At 46.1% G+C, this 21,605-nt stretch overlaps 1 protein-coding gene across 1 annotated transcript in view; it reads right to left on the reverse strand.

The window, feature by feature from the left end:
- GRIN2D (glutamate ionotropic receptor NMDA type subunit 2D) overlaps positions 1–19,732 on the reverse strand; it is a gene marked incomplete at its 3' end in the record, with an annotated part of 64,019 nt that extends 44,287 nt beyond the window's left edge. Inside the window, exons 1-2 of the mRNA XM_081932970.1 lie at positions 19,689–19,732; positions 18,204–18,273 (exon numbers count right to left, since the gene is read on the reverse strand). The remainder of the gene's footprint in view (positions 1–18,203; positions 18,274–19,688) is intronic.
- Between the last annotated feature and the right edge of the window lie 1,873 nt (positions 19,733–21,605).

Here is a 21,605-nt window from a genome sequence, read left to right on the forward strand (position 1 = left end):
ATGCGTGGGCAAAAGGTAGCTTGCCTTTCTTGGAGAGAAGATAGCAAGTCCTGTAACAGCTAACCAGACATTTCTCCTCCTGTATTAATATTGTTCCTTGGGAAATTTATACCTTATCTCCATGAAATTTATACCTTGTCATCTCCAAATAACAGCTCATGGCCACACACACACGCACACACTTTTACAAAGTTATAAAACTCTCCCCGAAAGAGTAAATATTTACCCTCCGAACCAAAATAGAAAAGAGAGCTTTAAAACAAACCAGAATGCAACAGATCAACTAAAGCTGAATGAGTACAAAAGCTTGGCCAAAGGGAGCAGAGGAGATTCCTTATACTGAGGTTTATTTCCTCATCTCATTCTGCCCTTTTGTGTAATCCCAATTGTGGTGGTTTAAACCGTAGCTAAATTGAGAGAGGGTTTTTTCCCCCAGAGAAATAGCATTACCAAGACAACATGAAACTCTTTTGTCCAGAAAAGATTTGGAGGAGAAGAAAGAGAAATGAATTAGAAAAAGAACGGAAGAGAAATGGAACTGGGCGGATTTGATGAGTGCTGCTGACTGCTACAAAATTCTGAGGATTTGGTACCTGTACTAAAAGACTGGCCCTGGTTTTCCCACTGCTCACCAGCAATCTGAGGCATTGGTGCTAACCTTTAAAGACCTGCACCATTTACAGTCTGAATATCAAAACAAGTCTCTTCCCTTAATGATCTACACTGTTGCAATCAGGAGAAGCTTTTTTGAAGACACTCCTGCTATCAACAACCTTGGAAATTGCTTTTGGCCTCTGAACGCATCTCTTCTGCCAGACCTGTAATTCTTAACTGACTTCTGTGTGGTGATTGTATTAATTTTCATACAAATTAATATGTGCTTAACTTTTTTGGATCAATGTGTTTGGCTAATGGTTTAAATACGAGCCAAGGTGGAAAGGCAAGGAGTGCAATTAATAAATGGATGGATGGAAGATGATGCTGGGCCTATAAAAATATAAATAAAAAAAGAATTTGTGTGATAAAGGCCTCACACGAGGTCTACCCTAAATAGGAAATTTGTGCTTTGTTGTTCAAAATATATGTGGAATTTTATATTTAATTTATATTTACCGTATTTTTCAGAGTATAAGAAGCACCTTTTTCCCTCCAAAAAGAGGGTGAAAATCTGGGTGCATCTTATACACTGAATACAGCATTTTTAGCCTCCTGAAACCCCACTCCTTTGCAAAAATGGCCGTGCATAGTCTTTAGGAGGCTTCCAGAGTGCTTCTGGGGACTGGGTGCTTTTTTTGCTCTTTTTTGCTCCCCCCAGCTCCCAGGAACACTCTACAAGTCTCCTAAAGGCTATGCATGCCCCCTTTTTGACAAAAAACGGGTGCCTTTTCTCGAAAACTGGGCCGTTTTTGGGAGGTCTGCAGAGTGCAAAAACTTTTTTTTTAATTTGCCTCTTCAAAATCTTGGTGCGTCTTATACTCCAGTGCATCTTATACTCCAAAGAATATGGTAATTTTACATTTAATTTTTATGGCTGCCTTGGTCCACCTGCCATTTTTGTATAAAAGTATACAATACCATCAAGAAAATAAGAGAATTGAAATGGAAATGGGTCACATAGCAAGAATAACTGATGGCAGGTGGACCAAGGAGCCATAGAATGGACGCCACTAGGTAAAAAGAATTCATGAAAGAGATCTAAAACAAGATGGAGTGACAACATCAGCAAGCATTGCAGGCCCAATTGGCAAAAGAAAGCTTAAGACAGCATTGGTTGGAAATATGTGAAGAGGCCTTCATCCTGCACTGGATAGACAATGGCTAAAATGATGATGATGATGATGAGTGGAATTTTATGGTTAATTTGTATTTGCAATTGCAAATGGGTACTCAGAAATGGTTGCCATTTTGAGGTGTGCTACGTGTACAAACTACAGCGTGTGAATACTGACGAGGCAATGCTTCTTCATCAACAGAACTGAAATCAAAAGCAACACTGTGTATGTTATTAGTTTTAATAGTCGTATCCCTAATGCTACAGACAACTTACAAATACTGTAAGGAACTCAAATGAATGGCAGAAATTTTAAAAGGGGAGGAAGAGGAGGAAGAAGAAAACAAGAAATAGTTCTTAGTACTTACAGCAGCAGCTTAAATGGGAATGATTCCGAGAAGTCAGGACCCAGACTAGCGTAGGAGCTGATCCTCAAATCCCTGTTGTTCACCTGCTACAGCCAGGTGGAACCACAGCTTTAAGATCAATGCTATATATGATCCAACAATTACTAAGGCTATGCCGGGTTTTGGATCTGGTTCCAAAAAGATGCTTCGGAGTGTTTTGGAATGCAAACAGAATTTTTGCCTCAATAAAGGAGAATATTTGCAACTCAAGGTTGAAATGAGGGGCCCCTGGGGCTCTCTGAGCTTGGTTGTTTTTTTGCAGATGTTTTATTACCCAGATTAGTATCATCATCAGTGCTCATAAGGAGTGAAGTCTGCCTAGCATTTGTCTGCAACTCTTTAAACCAGCAACCTTTTCCCGCCCCCCCGCATGCAAACTATTGCTTTAAGAAATTGCAAATAGTTGTTACATTTGCCCCCATAAATCAAACTCAAAGCAACGATCATTAAAGGAAGGTTGCCAGCTCTGAGAATCCAAAAATTAGGTCTGCACTTCTCTCAAATCCTTGAATCTCGCTCTCCCCAAATGCCATCAATGTGCTACATAAGATAAAATTATTAAATATAGGGGTAAAATAATGTCTTTCTTTTAATTACATTATATTTAAATTTGGGGTCTTTTTCCCCCCTTTTAGTTGCCTCACTATAGGATTATAGCTTCTGAAGAAGGTTTATGCATTCCTCAATTAATGATTTCTCTCTTTACAGGATTGGGAAGTGACAATGGTGCAACCTTTTGGGCACCAGTGACCAATTCTGTGGAGAGAGGTTTTTGTGTAGACCAGAGGAGGCATGGTTTTGTGTGCTGTCTGCATCCCAGGGATGGCGTTTCGCTTGTTTGTGTGACCCAGTTTCGTACATGCCACGGCCCGGTGCCAGTCCACAGACCAAAAGTTGGGGGGCCCTGAAATAGATTTTCAACAACAATCAAGAGGCTATTCATCACTTGTGTTCTACTGAGAATGATGTAAAAAAGATGACTCTGCAGACACGAAACATTTAATTCAAGCTAAAGGAGTTCTTAAGAAGGTGGTCTTCTTCTTAGACGTGTTTTGCCTGTCATTTAGAGCAGTGCTTTAATTATGTGTTAATATACCCACAAACACACATACATACACACACAGACCAACTCACCAGAAACCAAATTCTTAAAAAATAGGAAGATAATACATCACAATCTGGAATGAAACATGAAAACAAATAAATATATTAATGCTTTCTAAGTAATGTAAATTGGAAGATGAAAATTCAAGAGAAAAATACCGATAGCTCTGGGAAACAAATTTGCAAGTCTCAACATCCTACCACCTCTCGTTTGGGTAGGTAACAGTATAGGTGCACTCAGGTGAATTCTGTACATTTCCATGTGCCAAGACTAAAATTCAGAATTCTATTATCAATATCACACAGTATTCAGTGAAGGCACACCACGGACAGACATATATGTCACATAACAGACACAACAATGACATATCCATGACAATGTCCATGTCCACACCCACAGCGCCTTGCTAGTGCAATCTGCTGGGAAATACACAGAAGGTTGTGTCAAGACTCCATACGTCTTTGTCAAACCCATCATTACAAGCGACTCCAGGAAAGGTTGTCTCCTCTCACCACAGGCGAAGTGTGTGCGCGCTAGTGTGAGCCATCTCTCCCCTCAAATGTACTGGTTGTGCTTAGATTTTTAGAAGTAGACCGAGCTCTTCCTTCAAATTAAAAGTGTAAAAATGCACCATGGACAACACCAGCAGTGGGGGGGAAATGGTCCCTGCTGTTTTAGCAGCATTGCATAAATTAAGCAGACCCCTCAATTGTCAACCTCTGATGGAACACAGAGCAATCTCAGACTTCTTGGCTACAAGGGAATGAGAGCTATCGGCAGAGATGGGCCTACAAGTGCAATCCCGAATGGAGAAGTGGTTAAGCATCCATCTCTTGTGCCTCTTCGCCGAGGAGGAAGCAATTTCTGCAATCATAGAAGTGTTTCTATTCCTGGGAGTGCAATCAAAAAAAACAGCACTCTGCCCAGCTCATCAGGGCCATGTGTGAGCGGAGACCAACATCCCCAAACTGCCTCCATGCTGCCTTTCCCTCTCCTGCTTCTGTCACCCCATCACTTGGGGGGGGGGAATCCTCATTTTTCTGTCATCCTGAATAGCAGTGGTGGTGGTGTAGGGGACAAGAGCCACAATAAAAGAGGGATAATAATAGAAAGTCAGGATATCCTGAAGGGGAGATGGGCAGAGAGGTCTGGGAGTTCTTTTGTGTGCATTTTAATGTGTTAAACCAAATGACAGACTGGTTTTGCTGCTTGCCACCCCCACCCCCCAAATGGCATGTAACCCACAGCTGGTGGCAGCGTGGTCAGAAGAGTCTCTTGCAGCAAGGTTGGGGAAGGGGGCAACTTGCACCCAGAAGGAACGGGGGGAGTGGGGGTACAGTGCCCAGTAGCTGGGGAGTCAAATTTCTTCTCCATTATGGCATCTGCCCTATGGAACATCTTCCCACCCTTCACAATGCAAACAGTTCTTACCGTTGTCCTTTTGCAAGGCCGTGAAGACCTAGCTCTTCGCCAGGGACTGAAGTCAAGGTGGGGCCTCTGATATGGGTTTATGTGATTTGTAGTTTTGCTATGCCTCAGCTATTTGATTTCTCTTGGTTTAATGTAGTGTTTCTCATCCTTGTCAACTTTGAGCAGGATGGACTTCCAACACCCAGAATTCAGGGAGCTAGCTGGGGAATTCAGGGAAGTCCGCCCCTCTCAAAGATGCCAAGGTTGCATGGAAACCCTGGTTTTTATTTTGTTCGCTTCCCAGAGCTCCTTAAATAGATGGGTGGCCCTCAAAAAACGGAAGAATAAAAGAAAGTAAAACTCTGGTATAGATGTCTAGAGCCTAGAGAAAGTTGCTTCTTCACAACTCTCCCATGGCCTCTTTGTAAAATGGGAATTATAATCTGAGAGAGGGAGAGAAGGAGGGAGAGGAAGAGAGAGGGAGAAATGAGGAGAGGGAGGGAGAGAGGGGGAGAGATGGTGGGAGAAATTAGGAGTGGGAGGGAGAGAGGGGGAGAGGGAGGGGAGGGGAGAGAGGGAGAGGGAGGGAGAAATGAGAGAGAGGGAGAGAGGGGGAAGAGGGGGAGAGAGAGGAGGGAGGGGGAGGGAGAAATGAGGAGAGGGAGGGAGAGGGGGAGAGATGGTGGGAGAAATTAGGAGAGGGAGGGGGAGAGGGAGGGGAGGGAGGAGGGAGAAATGAGGAGAGGGAGGGAGAGAGGGGGAGAGGGAGGGGAGAGAGGGAGAGAGAAATGAGGAGAGAGAGGGAGAGGGGGAAGAGGGGGAAGAGAGGAGGGAGGGAGAGGGAGAAATGAGGAGATGGAGGGAGGGAGGAGAGGGAGGGAGAGAGGGGGAGAGATGGTGGGAGAAATTAGGAGTGGGAGGGAGGGGAGAGAGGGAGAGGGAGGGAGAAATGAGGAGAGAGGGGGAGAGAGGGGGAAGAGGGGGAGAGAGGAGGGAGGGAGAGGGAGAAATGAGGAGAGGGAGGGAGAGAGGGAGGAGAGGGGGAGAGATGGTGGGAGAAATTAGGAGAGGGAGGGAGAGAGGGGGAGAGGGAGGGAGAAATGAGGAGAGGGAGGGAGAGAGGAAGAAGAGGGGGAGAGAGAGGAGGGAGGGGGAGGGAGAAATGAGGAGAGGGAGGGGGAGAGGGAGGAGAGGGAGAGAGAGAGAGAGAGAGAGATTATACAGACAAACAGGAAGGGACAATTCTTCATCATGCTACAAAATATTCCAAGTCTCCTTGAACTTCTTAAGTGTAAGATGAAGGACGGTGATAGTATCAGACAGCTTGGAGAAGGAGGCTGAAGAAGACGAGGGTTCCTTGGGGTGGGGGTGGGGGGACTGGCTGGTCTGCCAACTCCGTTAATCCTACCCCTCCAAATCTCTGTGAGATCAAGGGGAAAAGCATGTGCCCCCAACTGGCAACCTCTGAGGAAGAGTCAAGTAAAAATTCTGAAAAAGAATTTCGATCTGGATTTAGCCTGCCACCTGCTTAGAGGAGTTCCAGCAAAAAATAAAAGGGAAGCTGGAACGGCTAATGTCAGTATCACATGTTTGCATGGATTTCTCAATCCTTCAAAAGATCCTCCTGATTCTTGCTCCATTATTCTCAATCTCTGCTTCCCACTTCCCTCACTCCTGCCTCTCCCCCCCCATCTCTCAAGAGCTTTCTCTCTCTCTTTCCTTCTCCCCCCCCCTCTCTCTCTTTACTTCCTACTGGAGATATTGATTTTTTTCCCCTGCCTTTTCTCTTCCTCCCCTCAGGCCCCGAGTCGTGCTGTGTTTTTGTCCCTTTCCTTGCTTTGTATTTCTGCGCGTGTCTCAGCTGGAAGAACGCAAAAACGAACATGGTCTCAAGGTGTAAGACATGGCTAGGTGAATGCCACCCGTCTGGGCGCAGAGTCTGTCTCTCTGCCTTGCACCCAGGCCAAGCCGATGGCGCTCATCAGGGATTAAAAGAGGCGGGTCACTTGGGGTGCGGCAACTTGACTTGACCCCACCTGCAACTGTTTCTCATATAGAGAAGAGCGATTATTGGGAGGGATGTCTCATCAGGGCCCAAGGAGGCACCTGCAAACCTAGGAATTTTCAGGTGGATTTCTGCAGATCCTTCTTGCTAGGGTGAAGGATACGACTGTGGCTCTGTTATGTTTGGCAAAACTAATACGCTGTTAGTTAACACTGCAGCAAGAAGCATAAACGCTGCCAAAATACTAAGGGTTATAAAAGAAGGCACTTCATTACTTGAAGGCAAAGGAGGATGGAATTCAAAAGGTCAGTGTCATTCATCTAAAACAGTGTTTCTCAACCTTGGCAACTTTAAATCCTGTGGACTTCAACTCCCAGAATCCCCCAGCCTGCTGGCTGGGGAATTCTGGGATTTGAGGACTTAAAGTTGCCAAGGTTGAAAAACACTGATCTAAAATACCTGGCCTGAGCATTCTAAATTGCCATTTTTTTAACCCGAAGAAATCCTGGTTCAGACTGTGTAGGAGGGCGGTTGTGTTGTGTGATAGTCAAAAATCAGGAGTCTGCTGCACGTACTCAGGCTAACAGATATTATTAAAGGGCATAAGCTTTCGTGAGCCTCCACTGAGTTTATGCCTTTTAATAAAATTTGTGAGCCTGAAAAGTACTACGGACTCTTTCTGATTTCTGGTTCAGACCAGGAATTGAATTGCAACATGTACAGTAGAGAAATTCCACTTCATTTTCAGAGCTCGTCCATCTCAATTCTCCCTCGCTCTGCAATGATGAATACAGAATAAAGGATTGAAGACACAGGAAGATCAATTCCAAATGGATGTGGGGGTGGAGGCACAAAACCTCCCAATAGTAAGAGTACAGGTAGTCCTCAGACTTACAACAGTTCGTTTAGTGGCAGTTCGGAGTTACAACAGCACTGAAAAAGGTGACTTATGACAGTTGCACCATCACTTCATGGGTGACGTGATGAAAATTCAAATGCTTGACCACAGACTCATATTTATGATGATTGCAGCGTCCCAGGATCGTGATCGTGTGATCATTTTTGGATCTCCGGACAAGCAAAGTCCATTGGGAATCTAGATTCACTTAACAACCATGTTACTGATTTAACAATGACAGTGATTCATTTAACCACTGTGGCCAAGGAGGGTCATAAAATGGGGCAAAACTCACTTAACAACTCTCTTGCTTGCCAACAGAAATTCTGGGCGCAACTGTGGTCATAAAGTTGAGGACTACCTGTAGTTGGGTCATGATCCAATACCTCAAAGAGAAAGATGGACTCCTTTATATTTGACATCTTCAATAAGAATATCCCAGCCTTTTTCAAACTTAGCAACTTTAAGACAGATGGACTGCAAATCCCAGAATCCCCCCAGCCAGTATAGGAGTTGAAATCTTAAAATTGCCAAGTTTGAGAAAAACACCGGGATAGACAGCCACCTGTCTGGATGCTTTCGATGCATTAATCTGAATTCCTGAAGTGAGCACCAGATGGTCTTATGTCCCCTTCCAAGCCAAGGGTTATATTATACTACTGAAAAACACTGGAAGGACAGACTTTATGTTTCACTGGCAGAATCAGAAAAGCTACCAGAGATAAGTTAAGAAAACTAGAAGGCACCTGTCTCCATCTGCAATAGCACTTAGTCCACAGGCCTTGTGATCACAGCAGAGATACCAAAATGCTTTTCTTAGTACAGCTAGTCCTCAACTTATAACAGTTCAATTAATGATCGTTCAAACTTACAGCAGCAGTGAAAAAAGTGACTTATGACTATTTTTCTACTTATGACCGTTGCAGCATCCCCTTAGTCACATGATTTACAGCTGGATGCTTGAAACCGATTCACATTTATGACAGTTGCAGTGTTCCGAGGTCATGTTTTGTCACCTTTTGTGACCTTCTGAGCAGCAGTCAATGGGGAAACCAGATTCGCTTAACAACGGTGTTACTAGGTTAACACTAAGTGTGGTGATTCACTTAACATATGGGATAAGAAAAGTTGTAAAATGGGACAAACTCACTTAACAAATGTTTCACTTAGCAACATAAATTTTGGGTTCAGTTGTGGTCGTAACTCGGGGACTACCTGCACTCGGTTCCTTATGTTGGGTTGACAAAAACACCAAATGAAATTGAGAAGCAATTTCATATAGGACAGGGGTGTCCAAACTTGGGAACTTTAAGACTTGTGGACTTCAACTCCCAGAATTCCCCAGCCAGCATGGCTGGCTGGGGAATTCTGGGAGTTGAAGTCCACAAGTCTTAAAGTTCCCAAGTTTGGACACTCCTGATATAGGACATTGGAAGTCATCCGCTTATGAGTATTAGATGACAAAAATATAGCCCCACTGAACTCCAAAACCCTCTTTTGGGCTAAGGTGGTGGGAATCCAGGTTGATCTGTTTACACAAGATCAACCTGGAAATACGGTGTGCTAAACTCTGTTACGATGGAAAGAGTACTGACATTTTTTGAACATTGGTATTGAGGAAGATTTCTGAGAATGCAAAAACAAAAACAAAACAAAAATGGATCATTGAACAAACCCCACCCAGAGTTGTCACTCAAGGCAAAAATGACCAAATTCAAGTTATCCTATTTTGGACACATTATGTAACTCTCTGGAGAAGGGAGTTATTGCTGAAAAAGGTAGAAGGGGAAAAAAAAAAGAGGATGACCATCAGAAAGATGGATGAACTCATTAGAAAAGCAATGGGTGCACCATTGGAAGACCTGAAGAACCAGGCTCGGACTGACTGTCATGAAGAAAATCTATCTATGTGATTGCTAGGAGTCGACACCCGCTGGATGGCACATAATCAATCAAGCAAACAAACTAATTAATTTTAACCTTAGTTAGGCGGATGCATGTCTGCGTGCATCCAATTTACTGATAGCTGAGAACCTCATGCTCAGAGGCATCTCTGGATTAGTTATTATGAGCCAGTGTATTGATGAACCCAGAATGTGAGTAAACTCAGTAACTAGATTATAAACCCATTGGGATGATTAGACCGTTCTTTGGATCCCACTCCAAAACTCTGTGAATGTCTGAGCCAGAGAGGGACTGTAGCATTTACTGGCTCAAATCAAAGGTCCATCAAGTTTAGGATCCAAGATATTGAACCAGATGTTCTCCCATCAACTTCTGTTTGTCCTACACACAATAAATTATATTCAGAGATACATCACTTCTGAACATGGGATCTCCATTTCATCCACCCGCTTTGTAATTACTGACAGACATCCCTTCTGTGGAAGGTTTAAAAATCTCTTTTTAAACCTCCTAACTGTATTGTTCACATATACAAGGGCAGAGAACATCACTTGTTCATTCTATGTTGAATTGCTTCTCTGCATCTCTGGCCAGCTGTTTTTGACAAATACTCTATCTGCTTTCTTCATCATTATTGATAATTGTATATTATCTCTTATTCGCTTTTTATTATATACTTTTATTAATTTATTAACGACTTTTTAAAAAAAATATGAAGATACAAAATAATATAAAGTGAGAAAAGGAAAAAGACAGATGTCAAAGAGAAACTAAAAGTGCAAGAAAGGAAAGGGGGGGGGGGAAATAAAAGGAAAATAAAAAGGAAAGCAGCTACAAAGAAATAGCTTCTGAGCTTCTTTACAGCAATTTATAACTACAATTATACATTTGCCTCTTACTCTACGGTTACAACATAACTCTCTCCTTTCTAAAGTCTCTTCTATCTGGTCATCAAAACCATGCATCAGAAATTCATTTCCCACACAAAAAGTCTATAAAGAGTTTCCAGTGCAATAAGTGTGGATAATTCTTTTTTCTTTGAATTTAGAGATTTCAATTTAGCCATCTCAACCTTCCCTTGTTTTCCTAAATTATCACCCATGCAGCCTCGGTCCTGGGGATCTGCATTTATAGTTGGGAGATGCCCCCATTTCAGGGTTAAAGGTGCTGGGTGGGGAGGTCAGCCTAGGATCATCAGACCTGGCTTCTCTTCCAGCCACACTGCCTGGGTGAGGCACACCAGCTTCGGAGAGGTTTAATCAAAGCTGGCAGGTTTCATTTCCACCTGCCAAAGCTTGAAGGATCCCCCAGATTGTTGCAGGTTTGGGGAGGGAAGTGGGGGAGAGAGGAGGACTCAAGACAGCCTGCAAAGTGAAAGAATTAAAAGGGGTACAGATACTACCCAAGGGGAACCTATTGTCTGGTTCCCAAGGCCGGAGAAGCGATGAGGGGTCCAGAGTTTTGTGCCTCAATTTCACACCTTCCACAAACCCTTAATCCCATCAAGTGACACTTCCAGACTCTCCACTGCTGGTAATTAATTTACAAGCATATACACGCTCACACTCTCCAGACTTTTGAGCACAGAATCTCTGCTGATGCCTCATTATTTTGGTTTGCTACATCCATATCTCTGGGTCCCGCTTTTTCCATCTCCCCCGCCTCCCTGCTTTTAAAATTTTTGTTCGCAAGTATGAAAGTCTCTTGTTTTCCTACCTTTTAGCCACATTATTTAGTCTTGGCTCTGGAAGATGGAGATAGTGATTGGCATCTGCAAGGTGCATTTTCTGTAGACTTCACTAACCTGTGAGATGAAGTTGCCAGAGGTTGCGGGGGGGGGGCAGGAACAATAGCAATAAAATGAGATTTCAGCCCAGCTCCCTCTCATTAAAACCAAAAATAAAATAAAGCCTTCTTGAATTTGCTTGGGAAAGGGATTCTCCCAGCCCACCATTCCTTGTCCCCCAATTCTTGATGGGGTACGTGCTGCAGTTGCTCAGAATTGAGGGTGGATGGAGCAGGGCACATATTCTAAAGAAGTGTGCAGGAGTTGAATTCTGGGTGAGACTGAGAGATGAAGCTGAAACTAGCAGCAACCTCAAATCATCTGCCAACTTTGCTGCTCTCAGTTGCTCCAATCTTCTCCCACTGGCCTCCATGTAGAGGTAAAATCAGACAACCCCCCCCCCAGAACACTGCTTTCCTCTCTCCCCTCAGAAAGGCCCTTTTCCAGATGTTTTGATCTCTGCCGTTTCCTGGAACCCAGACCCCAGGTGGCCACTTTCACTCGGACAGCAGTTTTGACTGCGTCCCCCTGCCACTGCCTTCTCTGCTCTCCCCTTGTGTGATGGGGCGGGGGGAGAGAGACCTTTCCATAAGTGTCCATTAGTAGCTTGTTTTGGTAACAGGAATATCTGAAGGAAGGGGGTGGATCGGCAATCATTCCAGGTTTCTGCTTGATGGCAGTGAGAAATAAATGAGAGAAGGTATTGGAGGGGGGGCACGCCAGAAAAATGGTTCAGGGTGAGAATAATCAATGGAAGGAGCGCCACCAGAGGTCTACAGCTCCAGCTGAAGGAAGATTCAGCATCACCGTGCCAAGCAGGTAGAAAGAAAGAGGGCACTGTCTCATAAACCAGGATTTATAGCAGAGTCTGGGTTTCAGAACGGTTGTAACATGCACATGCCAACACAGCTTTCGCTGAGCAGCCTTCGGCCGCCTCATGCCCTGCAGATGTGCTGAGCTTCAATGTGTCTCGCTCTCATTCCTGCATCCCGAGTCTCTCCGTCGGCAGTTTGCAATGTTCATTTGTACAGGAGATGTAGGGAAAGAGTCGGACTTAGATGCGGCTGGGTTTTTGTGTAAGTGCAGTGAGCAAGAAAGAAGGCATTGTGATGGCATTTATGGACTGTTCGTGCAACGAGGGGGAGTACAAATATTTAAACTAGCCTGTGCGGGTGTGTGCATCCTTCTCTAAAGACCAAAATATGACTAGCTACAGGCTGAAAGGCTACACATAGGCATTGTTATGTCAGTGCACATAGCGTGGATAACCACATCTTCTTACAAGGTTACACACAGAACACTTGAGAGTCCCGCATAGCATCCCAAAGTCCCAATATAAATTCCGTATGTGTTCTGCAGGACGGATACAAGAATACAGTATAGGTCAGGCTAAAGAAAGTACAGCTTTTCTGAGCAGGAACAGTCAGAAATCATGCCTCTGAAATTCTCTAGTGACCGTGGGGAAAAATATGTAGATATAAATCAGAACTCCACTGACAAAGCATCTATCTTCCAAATATGTGGTTAAAAAAGGGGAAATGTACGTGATAAATTCTAGCCACTGTGCACATTCCCCAAGCACTGTAAATAACAACTTAATTGTACAAACAGACCTGGGTATACTAGCCCGTCAATGAACATAAAGGGAGGTTAGAAAATATGGACTATCCACACTTAACCGATAGCAGTGTCTGTTTTCTAAGTGGGGCAAATATGGCTATCTGCCAATAAATGAAAAGTCCTGTTAATCCCCAGTCAACCTGAAGACTTTGCACATTGACTAGACAACGTACAAACCTTTAGTTCAGATTGTTCATTTATGCATATTCTTCACAATGTCGATTGACTGGGCAGAGTAGCAAACAGTATTTATGTATATTTTCCATTCAGCACACATGAATCATAAGTATATACATGTTATTAATCCAAAGGGTAATACTATGTTCTTCAGAAATATAGTTAATGAAAACTAACATAAAAATATAGTACTCAACGTTAGTAAATATAGTTAATGGGGGGGGGGGCTTTAAAGAAAGAGCTATTACCTATACAAGTGGATTCCCTTGGAGGGTATATTTGGGAGAACCATGATAGAAGACTGGGGTTATCACCACAGAGTTGGCAGTAACTATATTTGTTTCTGTTTAGTTTCTTTATTCCACACCTGCTGGGTGCATATAAACTCTTATACTATTTTAGCATGACTATAAGAACGTCAAAGCTTGAATGCATTAATGTAACCCAGTAAGCTGGATATGTTGGAATCCCTTACTAACTACACCAAATTATATATATTACTAGGAGTCTGTTGACCCTAGTCAACATCTTCTCTTCAGGTATGAAAGTAACAATCAGTGGGAAAAACACGACAAATCACAGGGAAAGAGCTGGCAGTTGTACGTTGGGAGCATGGGACAATCTCACCGTGGCCTCTTTCTCTGGTGGGAAAGAAATTTATTCAGCGTAAAAATCAGCAGCACCAGCAGAAGCTGCCATCTTCCTTCCTTCAGGTCCTTCCACATGAAGTTCTCCAATTCTGTTCGGTTGCAGTTCTGGTCACTCATATACAGTGAAATCATCCTTTAGTATTTCAGGTGGATACTAACTATATCAAGGAAGGTGCCTTCTGACTAGATTACTCAGTGTGTGTTATACAAGGGGAAGTGCTGAAGACTGATAAGTGTTCCTCAGCCCTTCCAGATGGGCTGGTAAGATAGATTTTGAAGTCTGATATCCGGAGACCCGTAGTTTGACTAAGAGGGGTATAATGTATGGGGGAAGAGGGCTTAAGCTAAATCTACAGCCAACCTTTGCATGATTATACAGGGGATCAGGAAAGATCCTACCTGCCTTGATACACATTGTAGTAGGAGAAACAACTGCACATAAACAAGACACCCAGCTTGAATGGAGACAGCTCCTAATGCTGGGAACACTTATAGTGGAAAAATCACATATAGTGAAGAAAGGATTCAATCACTGAAGCAGATAATCGGAGAACAAAATAGTCAGCAGCCCACAGATACACACAGTCAGAGGAAGGGAACAAACCATGTGCAAGACACAGGCCTATACCCAAGGAGTAATTCGGACCCAAGTTAAACGCTTAGCCACAAACACACTTTGGTTCAGCCAACGGTAAGGAGACATAGTCAACAGTGTCCCTGTTGTACAAGCCAAGAAGATCACCAACACATTAACAGAGACACACGTGGAATTGCCTCAAGGAAAACACACCTGTTTCACAAAGACGTGAGCAACATCACAGGTGGATTGCCAGCCTCCATGTATAAAAGCTCACAAATATGTGTTCTCAGGGACTTCACATCTAGCAGTGTGGAGTCCCAAATGCAAATATTCACAGGCATGGAATTACTCAAAAGTCATAGTCACCATTAGCCTGGCCCAGACCAACGATCCATCTGAGCCTAGTCTCCAGAATTCAACAAGAGAAACATGGCTTCAGCCCCCATTGCAATGGAGACCAGTGGGGTAGAGGCTCCATTTCCAGTCCTAGGAGAAAAGGTGGCAGAAACACATGGGTGACTCACAGCCACAGATTGTTGGTGAGGTTGCACAAAAGACGGACCATGCACCCAACACGGGTGTGATGCCAACGGGCCTTATCCAGATACCCACCCTCAAAAGGAACAAGACCGAAAGACTGGTGAGAATAGAAAGAATTCACACATCCTTCAAAATAAGCCAGCATCTCCTTAGGGATTCCCACACACACATCCTGAAAACAGTTTCCAGAGGAAATCACAGTGGTAATTATGGCATGATTTTATCTTCTCCCTCACACTCGCAATTTAACAGATGGCTTGCCTCCGCTACCTAAGCTTCTTGGCTGATCCCACCCTCCATCATCCCCTTAAACACACACACACACACTCATTTTTTAAAGACCAGCTTAGCGTCCCACTGACAGGATCCTGTGACAACAGGTTCCACAGGTTGCCCATAGGCTGTGTGTAGGAAAAACCGTCTGGTAGCAGCAGAATATATGAAAGAACATCCTCCATAGGTCAAGTGTAAACATGCCAGCCAAGATAAACAGTTTATTGTCATTTGTCAAACACCAGCAACACCTTGCAATGTCACCTTTCCCCCCCCCCATGGGTTCAGCCCCCTGCTGCTTTATTGTTCTTCAAAGAATGGCACCTGACCTGTGATATCCAACATCATCACCATCTCCGCTGTTTCCTGCCTAACTCCATCTTTGTTCCTTTCCTCCATCTTTTAATTCTCCACGCTTTGCCTCCCCTCTCCCCCCCTCCCCCATCCTTGGCTGAGTGTCAAGAGTTCCAAAAGAATTGCAGGCCACCCAACTTATGGAAAAGGGGGCCTAATATTTGAATGGCTATGAGAGCCTTTTGTAAAACACACAGTCTCACTTTTAATCTCCAATTTCACACGCACACACTTTTCCCAGGTGTCTTCTAAAGCCAAGAGCTAGGAGGGCATCACAAAAGGAACCTGAGCCCAAATCTGGGAAAGCCCTGGAAACATCTGCAAGAATTCCACTGCATCCTGGCACCAACTCACAATGACTGAGCCTCTTCCCCTGCCCCCCTCCCCACCCAGAGAAACAAATCCACTGGTCAGGCAAAGCTACCATCTCCAATCACCCTTCTGTCCTCTGCAGACCAGCGAGCTTAAGCTAGCCACCCGGGCTAAGGAGAGAGTTGGCCAAAAGACTGGCCACTGTCTGCCTTTCTTGACAAATAGGTCCTGGTTCCAGTAAACAGAGCTGGATTGGTGGGGAAGGGTCAACTATGGATTTCCTACAAAGAAGTTGGGGAACCCAAACTTCTGTAGGGCATGAGCTGAGAAATGGGAGACCAGCCAGTGCCATTATTTGAGGAACAGGTAGCTTGAATCCAACCCTACCTCAACTTTCTACATGTTTATCTTTCTGGGGGAGGGAGAGAAATGAAATCCAGTGGATTTCCATTGTCCCTTAGCCCCTTTTGCTTTGAAGTGCCAGCAATGAGATTTTTTTTCCCAATGACCAGGAGATAAATCACTCTGCAGCTCAGCCTCTGAGCCTTTCCATTCTGTTCACGGAAAAACCCCTCCCTTAATTCCCATCCTACCTGTCAACCCCCTTATTAAGAGGCCGATTTAGACAAACCTCCAATCAACCTAATCATGCATTCCACCTCTCCCCCCCCCCCCGCAACCTCTGTTCATGTGGGGAAAGAGTTGCGTCTTTAGGAGCCAGTCTGCTGCCTAAAGAGGTGGAAAAGGAAAGCTCCTAAGCCCTCCACACGTCTTCAAGGCACCTGGTTTTCCCTTGGGCAGGCTTGGGACTTCTCTCTCCATTCCAGACCCCAAGACCTGCCATCAGAGCAGCCCTCAGCTGCCATTCCTCCTGTTGATGAGAGGTGTGGTTCCTCCACATTCGGGGATGGATGGAAAGAGTCGCCCAAGCCCAGCTCCATCAGCTCACCTTAGCCAGCTTCTCATCCAGGCATCCCTTCGTTTGGGGGGCGGGGGGGGCTCAACCTGAATTCCTCCAGCAGACCTAAAAGGGGCCCATCTTCTTCTTTTGCGCCTCCAATCCCAGCATCAAATGGCAATCTCAGCTCTCGAAGGCCCTGCTATATGCATGGTGTGTGTGTGTGTGTGTGTGTGTGTGTGTGCATGCGTGTTTGTGACTGTGCGTGTCTTGGAAGCTGGACAAAACCCAGCAATACCCACCCCTTGAGCTGTAACTCTCCCATTCCCCAGTTGCCCTCCCCTTTATGAACGGATCTTGCAGCTGGGAGGATGCCCTGTTACTTTAATCACAAAGTCCCCCACACACACACACACACAGAGCTGAAGATGCCTGGATCGATGCCACTTTAACCACTATCCCCTGCTACTTTCATTAGGCATCTCTTCCTCACTAGCCTTTCTTTTCGGAGCTCAGCCCAAGCCCCATAGCCATTAGGCACAGCTCTCCTTTTCTGGGACTCAAGTCATCCTCCCACTGGTTTCCACTCCCAAAGGGCCCAGGGGGATCATCCCCAATTTTAAACCTGCCCACTTCCTGCTGGCCACCCCCCTGCCCTCCCTGCCTGGAGGCCACTCCATGACACATGAGAAAAGGAACTCTTTGGGGTGAAACCAAAGGGGCATTTCCCCCCCTGCCCCTCCCCACCTCTCTTTCTCCCTCCTAGAGGGGAGAAGAGAGCAGATGTCCTTCAGTTAAGCTGCATTTCCCCCCCCCCTTTTCAACCAATACAGATTCCCTTCTCTGCTAAGAAAAGGCAGAGGCTGCAGTGAAGTCTCTATAGTGTACATGTTTCTGATTCTTTTGCAGTTCCAGACCGGTCTGGATTAATTCAGAATACAGTAATGAGGTTAAAAAAAAAACCACCTTTTTTTTTGGCATTTCATACTCTTGCAGTCTGGATGCCACAAACAAACACGCTCTCTCACCCATATGAATATCAGAAAGGGAGGGGGAGACCAAGAGAGGGGCTGTCACCCATTCTTTCCCCCCCTGCAAACCAAGCCCCTAGGGTGGGCAGGTAAGAAGAGGCAATAATCTGCTTTCAGAAGTCTGAACTGAAACCTCAGGCTGGGGGGGGCACGTCCCACAGAAAAGACAAGAGGACAAAATTGTGACATCAGGGTGGAGGGAGAAATGGTTTCCCCCCCCAAGGGAGGGAGGGTCTCCTTCATTTTCCATCAAGGGTTCCCCCCTTTCCCTGGCTCCACGATAAGAAAAAAATGCCCCCCAAAGAGGCAGTGATGGAGAAGAAGCCCCCACCCCACCCCCAAACCGCCAAGTAATAAACCTCAGTGCTGCGACTCTTCCACATCACCGGGACATTTGCTGCGGGAAGGTACATATTCAATACATAAAAGAAGAAGAAGAAGAAGAAGAAAGCAATGAATTAAATAATTAAATCCGGCTTACCTTTTCATGACAACTCCTGAGAAAAGGATAAACCAGGAAACTGAAGAGAGGAGCAAAATGTTCTCCGCCTCTGGAGATACACAGAGAAAGAGATGAGTCTGTATTTTTCTTTCTTGGCTTTTTTTTAAATAAATAAATAAATAAATAAATAAATAAATATGCGATATTATTTTTTCCTAGCCTCTCCCCCCCCCACCCCCATTTCTTTTCCTCCTGCGGGAAATCAAACAAGCGCTAAATCCAACCAGCCGCGGAACCAACAGCAACATCTTCCCTTCTCCTTCCCTTCCAAAAATTTCTTTCCGATCTTTATTCACCGCTCAGGCGCCCCCCCCCCTTCTCCGCTTGCTATTCTCTCCCACCCCCACCCCCCATCTGTCTCCGTTCAAGGTTGTTGCAGGCTTCCGCGCTACACATGTTGCATCCCAAAGTTAAAGCAGAACCTGGCGCCGAAGCGAGCCCGGCGAGGAGGGGCTGAAATAAATAAATAAAGGGGGGAAGCCCCGCTGCCTTCTCCCCACCCCCGCTTCCAAGCTGCCTTTTTCGGGGCCTTCAGCGTAGAAATCTCTGCATCGCTCACAGCTTTGAGTTTCTTTCTTTCCTTTATTTATTTATTTATTTGTCTCTTAAGACCACCCCTCTCTTTTATTCTTCTTCTCCTCCACCTCCCCCCCCCCACACACACCCGCTTTCCCGGGTCACCTTTCTATAAAGACACGCGGCGGTGCAAAAAATAAATAAAAATAAAAATAAAAGAGGGATGCGCGTGGAGACGGAGGGAGAGAAGCGCACGGGGAGAAAGGTGGAGGAGAGGAGGGGGCGGGCCCGTTGAGGGGCTGGGGGAAGCTTGGTGTATTTTTATTCCTTTAATGCAGACCAGACCACGTCGCCTGTCCTTTCCCCCCGATCTTGCAAGGCAAAGGCAGGCGGGCGGGCGGGCGGGCAGGCGCGCGCGCGCGCAAGCACCGGGGAGGGTCATTAGCATTCAACACCCATCCCTGAGCCTCACCACCAGCGCGGCAGAAGCAGGTTGCGAAGCCGGCGCAGCCGAAGGAGCCCAGCGCCGCAGTCCTGGACGCTGGAAGGCGGGGAAGGGAAGGAGGGAGGGAGGGAGAAGAACAGGGATCGACCCGATCCCTGCCTTCCCCGAGAACCGGCTCCCAGAGCCAGAGAAGGGAAGCTCGACCGTGCACGCGCGCACACGCCACCTGGCACCGGCAGAAGCTGGGTCCGGCGTCCCTGGGTCTCTGGGCAGGTCTCAGAGAGGCCGCTGCTGAGCTCGACAGCCCACCCGCTCTCGCTCGGAGGGTGAGATTGCGCTCCCCCCGGGGGAGGCAGGATCTGTCTCTCCAGCATCAGAGACGAGGGGGGGACCAAAAAGCAAATTCACCGCAGAGGGAGGGAGGGAAGGAGAAGGTGAAAATCGACCCCCCCTCTCCCCGGCTCCGTTGGCTTCCAAAGTCCACCGCCCCTTTCCAAACTCACCCACGAGGGGAAAAATGGAGTGTAGGAACACACCCCAACACTTTCCGTGGCACGCGGGAATGATGGAGGTCTGTGTAGATGGAGCCGTCCCGTGTTTTAATAGGGCTGGGAAATAAGCAGAGCAGCAACCGGGTTGCAGAGAAGATGGGGCGGGGTGGTGCCGGCTCTCCTTGGCCGCTTACGCCAGGAAGATCCCTCGGGTGTTTATTGCAACGCACGGGAGAGGACTTAAAAAAAAATATGTGAGTGTGCATAAAATATCCTGTCCCAAAGGTCAGGGTAATGCACACGGCAGCTTGCTCTTTTGCCTTTGTCATTTCCTCCTTTAGCCAAAAGGCCGAGAGGCTCGTTGTCAGGGGGACGGATGGGAGACCAAGCGGAGGTTTTTTTTTTAAGTGGCGTAGTTATTCAGAGAAAACAACAGAGGGCGCTGCGCCGCTTCCATCTGGAGCTGTAGATTGACCCCAGAGGGTGGCGTTTGGGAAGAGTTTCAAATAACACAAAAAACCGGACCGCTTAACCCATTTTTGCGGGTCAGGGCGCAACTGAAGGATCTACTTAGTAGAAGCGGAGAATCAGTGCTCGGATGCGTGTGTATGTACATGCAAAGACTGGGATGGGCTGCAGAAGGACAAGAAAGAAAGTACCCAACTAGTCACCCGAATAACAATTTTATTAAGAATCATGCCATTAGCCTAATCCGGAGCGCTTCGTTGACTTAACGCTGCCGGGCGGTCGTTCGCCTTCTCTTGCAAAGGTCTTTCCCGGATTTCTCCGGGCTCGAGCCCACGCGAGGTTTGTGGCTGAGCGCGCAGCAGTTCCCGTGCGAAGAAGCACATGCCGGGTTAGAGCCCCGCCAGCACCTCCCTACTTCCGCCTGTCTTTCGGTGCCTGTCCCTTGACCCGTTCAAGGGATCGAAGGCTTGGAAAAGCAGGAATGAGCAACACCCAACGGCTTGTAAAGCCAGAGATGGCGCGAGAAATCCGCCTGCCGCCCTTTCCCCTTCCCCTGCGCTTTAGGACTTTGGTTCACCTACCTGAACTGCAATGCTCCCTATGACCAGGAGATGGCAGCAAAGAGTTCGAGTGGGTCGGGTCGCTCTGCAGCCACCTAGTGGCCGCGCGCAAGTGGGCCGCAGCACCCACTAGAGAAAAACGAAAAGAAGAAACGAGGCAGAGAGGGAAGATCCGTCGCCTTGAGGGAAGCGGAGCATCCTCCTGTCCTCGCTGGTTTCCCCTTTCATGCTGCTAGTGAAGGCATGAGAAAGAACGTTTGTGTGTGTGTGTGTGTGTGTGTGTGTGTGTCTGGGGAGCAGAGTTATCTTCCATGAGGGAGCTGTTGGGAGTTATTGAGTTATCTAATGGGGGGCTTGGGGGGGGGTTCCTAAGTTTTCTCACCAAAGGGCTTAGGTATGTGGGTTTTTTCACCAAAGGGGGGGGGGATTTGAGAAGTTTGCTTTGGGAACCAGAAATCTTTGTGCACCACAACTACACCTTTCACACACCTCCCCAACCCTGCAAGTTTTATAAATAACTCACCTCACGGGATTGTTTTTGTTGTGGGGAAAATTGGAGGAGGAAGGAATATTAGCTATGCTAATCACCTTGAGTTATTCATAAAAATAATAAAGACAGGATATAAAATCAAATAAACAAACAGATTCCAATCCTGAGAGAGGAATGGAAAATAATCATGTCACTCCAGTCTATTTGTGCATCAGTCACATAACCAAGGACTGGGGGGGGGGGCTGCCCATTTTCACACCTCTAATGCCAGATCAAACAGATTTTCAGTCTAATCCATTCAGCAAGACATCTTGTTCCCCAAAGTCCTTTCACCTTTGATCAGTGAGATTCTGAGGACCGGCATCTATCTTAAGACACCAAAAAGGAGAGGGACAGGATTTATGATGGATG

The sequence above is a fragment of the Natrix helvetica genome (genome assembly GCF_964273705.1).
Source record: "Natrix helvetica genome assembly, chromosome: Z".
NCBI lineage: Eukaryota > Metazoa > Chordata > Lepidosauria > Squamata > Natricidae > Natrix > Natrix helvetica.